Source organism: Pogoniulus pusillus, chromosome 32 (assembly GCF_015220805.1).
Source record: "Pogoniulus pusillus isolate bPogPus1 chromosome 32, bPogPus1.pri, whole genome shotgun sequence".
Taxonomy (NCBI): domain Eukaryota; kingdom Metazoa; phylum Chordata; class Aves; order Piciformes; family Lybiidae; genus Pogoniulus; species Pogoniulus pusillus.
In genome coordinates this window covers 9,643,079-9,653,524 of record NC_087295.1, presented here as the reverse complement: position 1 = coordinate 9,653,524, position 10,446 = coordinate 9,643,079, and positions in this window count along the sequence as shown.

Genomic DNA, 10,446 nt, shown 5'->3' with positions numbered 1-10,446 from the left:
GCCTGCAGTCTTCTGGGGTATTTTTCTATGAAAGCAGGAGATAAATATCATCAGATTTTGTTGCCTTTGCTTTCAGGAGGATGTGGTGATGTGAACTGATTGCAGAGAGGGAGCTGCAGGTTGAGAAATGGCTGACTGAGTATGAGCCAGCAGTGTGCCCAGGTGTCACAGAAGGCCCATGGCATCTTGGCTAGTATCAGGAATAGCAGCCTAGGGATGTAATTCTGCCCCTGTTCTCAGCACTGGTGAGGCCTCATCTCAAACACTGTGATGCCTGGAGGAATTACACAAAGTTTTGGTTTAAAATCCTTTCCTGAAGAGAAGCTGCTTACCCTTAGCAATTAAGAATCAGCAGTAGGCATCTATTCCTGCAATGTCTTTGGGTGGTTTTATAACACCCTGGAGAAAGGCCTTGAGATATTAAAACAGAGAGTTGTGCAGCAATAGCAGGAATAGCATCACTATTCCTGCAGCTATGCCATGAAAGCTATCAGAGTCTTTCAATCCTCCATATATTGTTTTGCAGTTATTCATGCTGGTAAACTGCTGCTCTGGCAGGGGGGTTGGACTGCATGATCTTTGAAGGTCCCTTCCAGCCCCTGACATTCTGTGATACCCATATGGTGTGGAATACCCCTTTGGTCAGAGGGGGTCACATGTCCCAACTCTATCCCCATCCAGCTTTTTGTGCAACTTAGTCCATGGTGGTATGAGAAGCAGAAAAGGGCTTGGTTGTGCAAGTGCTCCTCAGCAGTAAGGAAAATATCCCTGTGTATCAATGCTGTTTCCAGCACCAATCCAAAATATGGTCCCATACCAGACCCTGGAAAGAAAATTAACTCTATCCCAGCCAAACCCAGCACATCTTCTAACCCCAAAAGCTGGCAAAATCACCCTACTGATCTTTGGAGACTCAGAAAATGAAGGGAATTTTCTAGCCAGTTGGATCGCTTCTTGGTCTTTTGGCTAAGGTCAAGTGTAATGTAGATTCTGTGATTTCCTCCATGCTGGCCTAGCCTCCTGGAACTGAGGTGGACAAGTAGGATGTCAATGCTATTCCACAATGGGAATGCTTTGATGATTCTCCTGGAAATGGCTTTGAGTCACTAACTTATAGTCAAGGTTTTCCAGCAGGTATGAAATGGTCATGTTTCTGTCCTGAGTTTAGGCAACTTACTGGTGAAAACATGTGGTGGTTCAGAGAGGGGCTGAAAGAATCACTAAGTTGATTTTTTTTTTGCAGCCAGGGTGTCGTGGTTCCTTTAAGAATTACAAAGTTACAGACCTCCAGAGTGTAGATAGGTCCAAGAGCTGGGCAGGAAATGGTAATATTTTCATTCATTTCGTTCAATATTCAATCCCATAATGCCTGCATCCCTCCTGTATAAACTGTCTGCAGAGTCCGTTTCTTCCCTTTTCCCTTCCTCTCTGCTCCCAAGAGGATGCACAAGCTGCTGTCTCTTGCAGGGGAGTGAAGCCTGGTTTGGCCTTGGCAATGCTGCCAGCTGGGGCTTGGAGCTGCCAAGATGAATTTTAGCTGTGTCACACTGATTTGGTATGGGGTGCAGAGAGGCATAGGATGGAGGCGTTGCATTTAGGCCTGAGATTTTGGCCTGGTTTTGGAGGGAGGTTTGTAGAAGCTTTGGCCTAAGGAGGTTTTGGAGAACCATGGCCTCTGGATTTGTTTGCATTTTATATGCCCTGCACAGTTTCATGTAGTTATGAATAGCATTTCCATTTATACCTTCTAATTCTGACCAACTCTGATGGGGAGTGTTCTCTTTAACTGCTGTGAGCTGTCAAAGACACAGGACAAAGGCACAAACTCAATCTAACACATCCTCAGCTTCCAGATCTGAAGCAATTTTCTAAGTTGTGCCTTCCTCACTTTAGACTCAACAAACTCCTTGGTGCTGTGCAGCAAGAAGAAAGTGACACCATCTTCAGCAGATCTGAGACAGTAGTTTTGTCCAGGTTTTCAAATCAGCTTTCCAGCCTTCTGCCAATCTGCATTTCTGAATTTTCCTTCTTCCCAGAGATGCCCCCAGGAAAAGCACCAGATAAATGCATGTTACTCTTATGTTGATTTATTGTGGGGTTTATTGTTTTTCTCCTCAAAGAAATAGCACTTTGCTGTCTCACAATTGGTCCTATGCTTCTGAGCATCAAAAGTTGTGCTTTAACCTCCCTGCTTCAACAGCTGAAAAGAAAAATAGCTAGGAATGTGACTGAGCAGGCAGGTACAGCAACAAAAACAGTGCTCTCTTTTATTTCCCTGTGAATTTCACATTCCTTCTAATTTTTTCTGTGCATTGTTCCTTGCATATGTGAAAAATCAGGAGAAAAATTGTGATTGCTTGCTGTCACCTCCAGGTGCTTAGCAGTAACTATCAAATGATCTGGAACCCAGCAGTCCCAGCTCTGCTAGAGGTGCATGAGCAAGCCCCTCCATGCTTAACCCATTAGTTTCAGGTTTGAAAACAAGCCACCCTCTTCACTTTAGGCTGTCAGTTGCCATTCTCAAAGCTGTACTGCAGCACTGAATAGAAATTTTAGAGAAAGTGCCATGGTCTAGTTGACTGGATAGGGCTGGAGGATAGGTTGGACTGGATGACTGCTAGTTTGAAGCAGGCTAGAATATTTTGGTGAGAAGAACTAGATCACAGGCTGTGAAAGGAAAACAGTGGTGATGTCTGCTTCGCTCATAGGCTTGCTGAGATGTGTAGGAACAAGAAATAAAAACATAGATCAACACTTTCACTGGGGCTGCTGGCTGAGCTGCACCTTACTGTCTAACCTCACCCTCCATTTTTTGGGCTAATCCACTTTGTTTCCTAACCTCCTGGCCGAACCTCTATTCTTCCTTGGGACTGGGGTAAGGTTGAAAGGGGTAGGGGGAAGGTGAAGGGGCGATTAGAAGCCCCTCCTGGGGACTCAGGTTCCTGGGAGGGCTGTTGTGTTTCTGTATTACCTTTTACCTTGTATATTTCTGTCTATAACTGTATATACTGTAACTATCTGCTTGTCCCTTGTTCTAGCTGTAAATATAAGCTTCATTCATATTTCCAGAGCCAGCTGAGTCTAGTCTGGGTGATTTCTAAAGTGTATGTGTGGGGGGCAGGGAACACCCAAACCATCACAATGATCTTGGAGGTCTCTTCCAACCTGGTTGATTCTATGATTCTATGATTCTTTGACTTATGACATATAATTCTATGACAATCTATCCAGTCTGTAAAGGAAACTCATTCTAAACAGTATTCATCTTCTCAATTTTCTTTCTGTAATGATTTATATATTGACTAGGAGCCTTGGAGGAACTGCTGCAGGCATCAGGTGTGCAAGCACCATTTGCAGAAAGTCACTCATGATTTCTCAATCTTTTTCTTTCCCCACAAACCCCCTGTAATAGGAACTGTGCCGTGCCCTTGCTCCTCACAGTAAACAAGTGTATTGCCTTTCAGTCTCGAGATAAGCTGAGGGATGTCTCCTGTCCCACAACACATCAAATCCATTCATTTCTTTTATCATTTTGTTTACTCTTGCCTGTTGCTTTTGCTTTCTCACCTACCCTTCAATGTTTTGTCCTGACTTGGTTTCATAAGCTCACTCACATCAATAGTCACCAGTACTCACCCCTCCCACTTCAGCAGCAAGTTTTATACTTTTCCTAGCCAGAGTTTTTATTCCTTTGCTGCTTTTACAAATTCAGTTCTTATTTAGTCTTTCAGTTCATGCACATCTCTTCCCTCGCTTTCAAGAGTTTTCATTCCCTTATCAACTACTGCTGCCCTATTTCTTCTCTTCTCACTTCATCACTAGACTTTTTTTGTTGGTTTTTTTTTTTTTTAATTCTCTTACTGCTTGTTCCAGATCCTTGTCCATGTACCTTGGCTTGCTGCCCATCTCTATTTTCTGCAGCTTTGATGTGGTTTAATTCCACATCTCCTGTCTACCTCCTTTGTCTTGGCTTCCTTTCTGGTGTTTTTGTTTGTTTGTTTCTTTTACTGCCTTTACTGAACCTTCTTTTCTGAGTTTCTTTTATCCCTATCTCCTGCATTTGGTGCATCAAGTTAACTCTTTCAATTAACAGCAATCATGCAGGAGCTTGGGGTTAAAGTTGTTGTGGTAGTGGTGTTGTTTGGTGGGGCTTTTCTTCATCTAGCCTTTCAAGTTTTGCTTTCTGCTTCTCCTGTCAGGAAATACTGCTGTATAGGTAGGCTGCTGTATTTAATACTTTGTATAAAGCAATCCTAATCAGTTAAAATCAGTACCATGCAGAGAGACTGTCACAGTCTTTAGTTTCGAGTAATTTTCAAACTAAGAACTTCAAATCAAAGAGAAAAGACTGTGTAGGGAACTGCACAGAAAAGACAAACCCACTGTATTAAAAACATTGACAGAGGCTTCTGGCAGAGGTTTAAAGTGGCATCCCCCTTGCCCCCCAAGCCAGAATGAAGGAGGACAGCCTGTTCTTAATTTTGGAAAAATCCCCCAAGTAACCGAGTGAATAATAAATTGAAGAATTCTGAGTAGCAGCAGCCTCTCTTGGAGCTAAACTGCAACAAACCAAGGGCTTTTCAGACCTAGGACAGTTGGAGTGCTGCTGATGCTGGAGGCAGGCAAGGTCAAGAGAGAAAACAAGAGAATGATCTCAAGAGAAAACAGAGAAAGAGTCCTCAAACCATGAAGCCTACCTGAGCAATAGATGTAGGTTTATCAGAGATGCTGACTACTTGCTGTTTGTTTTACCTTCTCTGCTCAGGAACCTGCAGTTTGTGCTTATTTTATTTTCTGTAAACAAACAAGGTTACACCAAATGATACACCTGACTTCTGCCATCTGTTTTTCACCCTACCAAGAGCAACTTTGTCAGGCTGTATTGGCTAACTCTTTCAGTGAAGTGGGTAACAGTATGAATTTGTAGTGCAGATTTAAAGGAAGTGACCAAGTTGATTTGAAGGGTAGAGCAGATGACACCTGTAAATCTGTGCTCTCCATTCAGATGGCTGTGAAAACTAACCTGTCTCCAGCTGGCTATTTAATAGGTCTCAACAATATACTATTTATTTAAAAAGAAAAAAAAAAATGTCTAAGGCTCCTCTTGAAGCCTGTCTTCTTGTCCTAGGGAAAGTGTAAGCAGGAACAAGAATGCTGTTCAGATAATACTGGCTTATGGAAACATGCTTCACAAAGCTTTGAACCAGCATCATATAAAGATGCCTGGGAGTACTGCCCTATTTGGCTCCTATCCATCACATGGGTAACAAATTAGTCACAGGATTGGTTTTGGCTGGTGAAGACCTTTAAGATCATCAGGTCTGACCATTCCCTAAGTCTGCCAAGTGTGGTGCATTTTGCCAAGCCAAATCACGTTTATGTATTGGCACAATGACAATTACTCCAGTTTGCCTTCAGTGGGTAAGCATGGTAGAGTCTGTATGAGTGACCAACCTGACTCTAGAAGACGCTGACGTCTTCTCCTGTTGACACTGGTCAGGTGATCCCTGTGATTTCTGCTGTCAGTGAGTATTGTCTGAGAATTGGAATATGTGTTCAGAATTTTAGACTTTTTTAGCAACACAAGGCAGCTCATAGCCATTTAATTGAAGTGTTGTGTTTCAACACATTCCCGGGGAGGTCGTTGAGTCCCCGTCCCTGGAGGTGTTGAAAAGAGGCAGAGATGCGGTGCTAAGTGACACAGTTTAGCACCAGACTTGGTGGAGTTAGAGAATGGTTGAACCTGGTGATCTTAACCATGTTTTCCAACTGAAATGTTTCTATGAGTGCATGAAAACAGTTTTCACAGAATCACAAAGAATATCAGGGCTGGAAGGGACCTTGAAAGCTCATCCAGTCCATCCTCCCTGCCAGAGCAGGGCCAGCTATACCAGATCACACAGGAATGCACCCAGGCAGGTCTTGAATATCTCCAGAGAAGTAGACTCCACAACTCCCATGGGCAGCCTGTTCCAGTGCTCTGTCACCCTCACAGTGAAAAAAATTCTTCCTCATGTTTACATGAAACTTCCCATTCCTCAGCTTCCACCTATTGCCCCTTGTCCTTTCATTTTGGGCACCACTGAGCAGAGCCTGGCTCCATCCTCCTGGCACTCATCCTTTACATATTTATAAACATTGATGAGGTCACCTCTCAGTCTCCGCTTCCCCAAGCAGTAGAGTGCCAGCTCCTTCTGGCTCTCCTCGTAAGAGAGAAGTTCTGTTTCCTTCATCATCTTTGTGGCTCTGTGCTGGGCACTGTTAAGCGGTTCTATGTCCCTCTTGAACTGGGGGTCCCAGAACTGGACACAGTACTCCTGATGTGGCCTGACCAGGGCAGAGTAGAGGGGCAGGGTTACCTCTCTAGCCCTACTAACCACAGGCCTTCTAATACACCCCAGAATGGCATTGCCCCTCCTTGGCCACAAGAACGCATTGCTGACTCATGGTCAACCTCCCATCAACTAGGACCCCCAGATCCTTTTCCCTTTTGCTGCCTTCCAACAGGTCAGATTTTGTTCTCTTACAAAATGCTGTGGGTATTGAAAAGGTATTTCACACAGTTGGGTACCCAATACTGAAAGGCTCAGCCAAATTGTCATTGTTGTAAACCATAAGTTCATCACAAAACAATGATTTCTCATACAGTTATAATGCTCTCTGAGCAAGGCTGTTTTCAAGTCTTGCTTTTCCAGTTTCACAACAAATGTTGTGACACCATAAGCATTTAAAGTCTCCTACAAACAATCCATTTAGTTGCAGACACTCCCATGGAGACCTCTCCCTTCCACTGATTTCAGTCTGGACCCTCTGAGTTGTGAATAATTGCCAATTATGTCAAGTAATTATTTACCCATTCTCATTAACAACAAACAGTGGTCCTTGTGAGTGCTTTACACAAGTGAGTTGTCCAGCCCCCCTCTCCTTGGTTTTTTAATTTCTATAGCTATGAATGTAGAGCTGTAAAAAATGTAGCTTGTTTATTAGAGGGGCACACAAAAGGTGATGAAAGGGAAATATTCTCTGCGAGGGCAACAGAATCTTTCAGATCATTAGTGTTAAATAGCAGCTTTGTCTGAGCAAGGAAAGCAGAGTGAACAGGCCTTGGTCGTTTATTAAAAGCAATAACAACAAAGATCTCACAGTAAATAGACAATCTTTTCTCCAGCTGACTATTATTTGCCAGTTTTATTTTATTTTAAATACAAAGAAGTTCTATATAACCTTGCACCTCCTTTTATGCAAGGAAAGGATTCCTCTCCTTTTTCAAATCCCAGATTTCCTGTGCTTTTACAATACTGGGCTAACCATTACTGCTGAAGCAATTAGCATTCCAACAAGAGATGAATGAGTTGCCATCTACATATCTCATTAAAAAGCTAATCTGAAAAGCCACTGTGGAAAGTATTTTGCTGTTTTTCATCAGTATCCTTTTGTTGGTTTGTTGTACCTTTTGTTGACCTTGACACACTGGAGAGATGGGACCTGGCTAACCTTATGTTGTTCTACAAGGTCCTGCACCTGGGTCAGAGCAATCCGAAGCACAAATATAGGCTGGGTGGAGAATGGATTGAGAAGAGGCCTGAGAAGAGCTAGGTTGATGAGAAGCTCAGCATGAGCCAGCAATGTGCCCTTGCAGCCCAGAATGACAGTTGCATCCTGAGCTGTAACAGAAGCAACATTGGCAGTAGGTCAAGAGAGGTGATTCGCCTCTCTACTCTGCTCCGGAGTCCTATATCCAGTTCTGGAGCCCTCATCATAAGAAGGACATAGCTGTTGTAGTGAGATGAGAGGAGGGTAAAAAGAAGATCTGAGGGCTGGAGCTCCTTTCATCTTTGTGCTGCTGTGCTGAATCCTACTCTTCCTCCAGGTTGGCTGCCACTTTCTTTTTGTCTTCTGGGATTCTTATTCTCCAGATGTACCTTCTTATTCCTGACAGTCACCTGCAGGCTTGTCAGGTGCTGCTGACAACACAAACCTCACTGCAAAGAAGAGACATGAGAGATCCTTGCCTTCTCTCTTTGTTGGCTCCATGGGAATGATGATGATGTGCAGCTGCAGAATGAGGGGTGTCTTTAATGGCAATGTCTGCATGAGGAGACACAGGAAATTTTGTGGCTTCCACATCAATAAGGTAGTTGTGCTTCAATTTTGTTACAAAACTTATGTTAGCTGTAGCTTGGACTCAGCCTAAAAGTTGCTCTTCTAAGCACAGGGTAGGTCTTAGTATTTTCCAAACATATATTTATTATTGTGTGTTGCAACTTCAACTTTTTTTTTTCAATTAATATTCAAAACAAATGTGCAATTTTCAGTGCTTCTTGACCAGTTATCATAGAATGGTTTGTGTTGGAAGGGACCTTGAAGATCATCTAGTTCCAATGCCCTGTTAGACCAAGTTGATCAAAGTCCCATCCAACCTGGCTTCAAACATTTTCAGGCTTGGAGCTTCCACAACTTCATTGGGCAACTTGTTCCAGTGCCTCACCACCCTCTTGGGGAAGAATTTCTTCCTCATGTCTCATCTAAATCCATTTTTTTCTAGTTTGAGGCCATGAGCAAATTGGCAGTTCTTTTCCTTACACTGCAGCATGTGACTGTTGCATATTCCAGGACTTATTTCTTGAATTATATCACCTTAAATGGTGAGAAAATGATACATTTCTCAGGAAATCTCAACATTTGTCACGTACTGACCCAGAATCAGAATGATTTTTCTTCCTTACAGACGACAACTCTCATCAATCTTTTGCAGATAGACAAAAGGAAATGCAAGTTATGATCCATGCATAGCATTATAGCCACAGGTTACTAGCAAGAAAGTTCAACTAAGTGAAACTTTGTGTCTTTTTCATTAGCAGAAGCTTTCTCTGTATTGCACCTGTGATGCTGGCAAGCCCCAAAACTGAGATATAGGTCTTGGGTTTGTTTCTTACTGCTTTTGAAAGGAGAGTGCTGAAGAACTACCTGAGGGGAGTAGCCAGATGGGGGTTGGTCTCTTTTGCCAGGCAACCAGCAACAGAATAAGGGGACACAGTCTCAAGTTATGCCAGGGGAGGTCTAGGCTGGATATTAGGAGGAAGTTGTTGTCAGAGAGAGTGATTGGCATTGGAATGGGCTGCTCAAGGAGGTGGTGGAGTCACTGTCCCTGGAGGTCTTGAAGAAAAGCCTGGCTGAGGCATTTAGTGCCATCGTCTAGTTGATTGTCTAGGGCTGAGTGCTATGTTGGACTGGATGAGCTTGGAGGTCTCTTCCAACCTGGATGATTCTGTAATTCTATAATATCTGTATGCCACAAGTACTATCAAAAACCAACCAGAGATTTGTACAGCACTGGGTTTGAACCACTTCGTTTTGTTTCAGGAACTTCCTTGAACATGAGATGTTCCATTTAAACATAAACTTCTTCACTGTAAGGGTGGTGGAGCATGGGACTGGGCTGCCCAGAGGGGTGGTTGAGTGTCCATCTCTGGAGAGTTTTCAAACTCAACTGGACACCATCCTGTGCAACCTGCTGTAGGTGAATGTGCTCTGGCAGGGGAGTTGTGCTAGATGATCCCCAGAGGTCCCTGCCAACCCCTACCATTCTGTGATTCTCCTTCCTCAGAAGCTGCAGACAAGCTTGACTCTCTTTTCCTTTATTTCCCCACTCACATGTTTTAAAATTAAGTGTAGTCTTTGACGCCTTTATCAAAAGTGGCAGTGGCTACTGTTCCACCATCAAGGTCTGCATTTCCTAGCAGGGGATAGGACTTGAAGGACCTTCAGCATATCTGAAAATTCACCATTACATTTCTTTTGAAAAAGGTTTTGTGAGTTCCCTCTTCCCTCTTCCTCGCTCTCAGTGTTTGTCCTCCTCCCTTTTTTCCTGTTGCCCTCCAGGTCCAGCTGCAGTATTCTGGGACCATTTGTGTTTGGTAATAATTATCACAGAGTCTCTGTGATCCCTGGCATCTGGTTCTACAGACAGTTTTCTTTGCCTTATAATTCTCCCACTCCTCTGAAATCCTCATGAGTTAAAGATGTGGAATAAGGCTTCATGCAGAAGGGAAGAGATCACATTCCTATTTTGCACACTACTACCAAACACTACCTGTTTTAAGGACAACACAAGTAGTTCCAGCACATAACACCGTAGCTAAAGCACCTGCAGTAACAGGCCTAATACACTATTTAATGCCCCTTAACTTACTACTTGTACTTGAATGACAACAGTCCCACTGTGAAGCAACTGCTACCAGTTGGCCTACTGTGCTGTTATCTTTTAATGTCTCTTACCACACACTTTTATACTCCAGCAAAGCTTTTCACTGAGATAAAGAATGTAGGTAAGATCAGGTGTTTGTCTTTACAGTTAAAGAAACCCCACAAAACAACAAACCAAGCAAATAGATTTGGGCTTAGCATGCATTTATAGTGTATATATTCATTGTGTATAGGCAGATG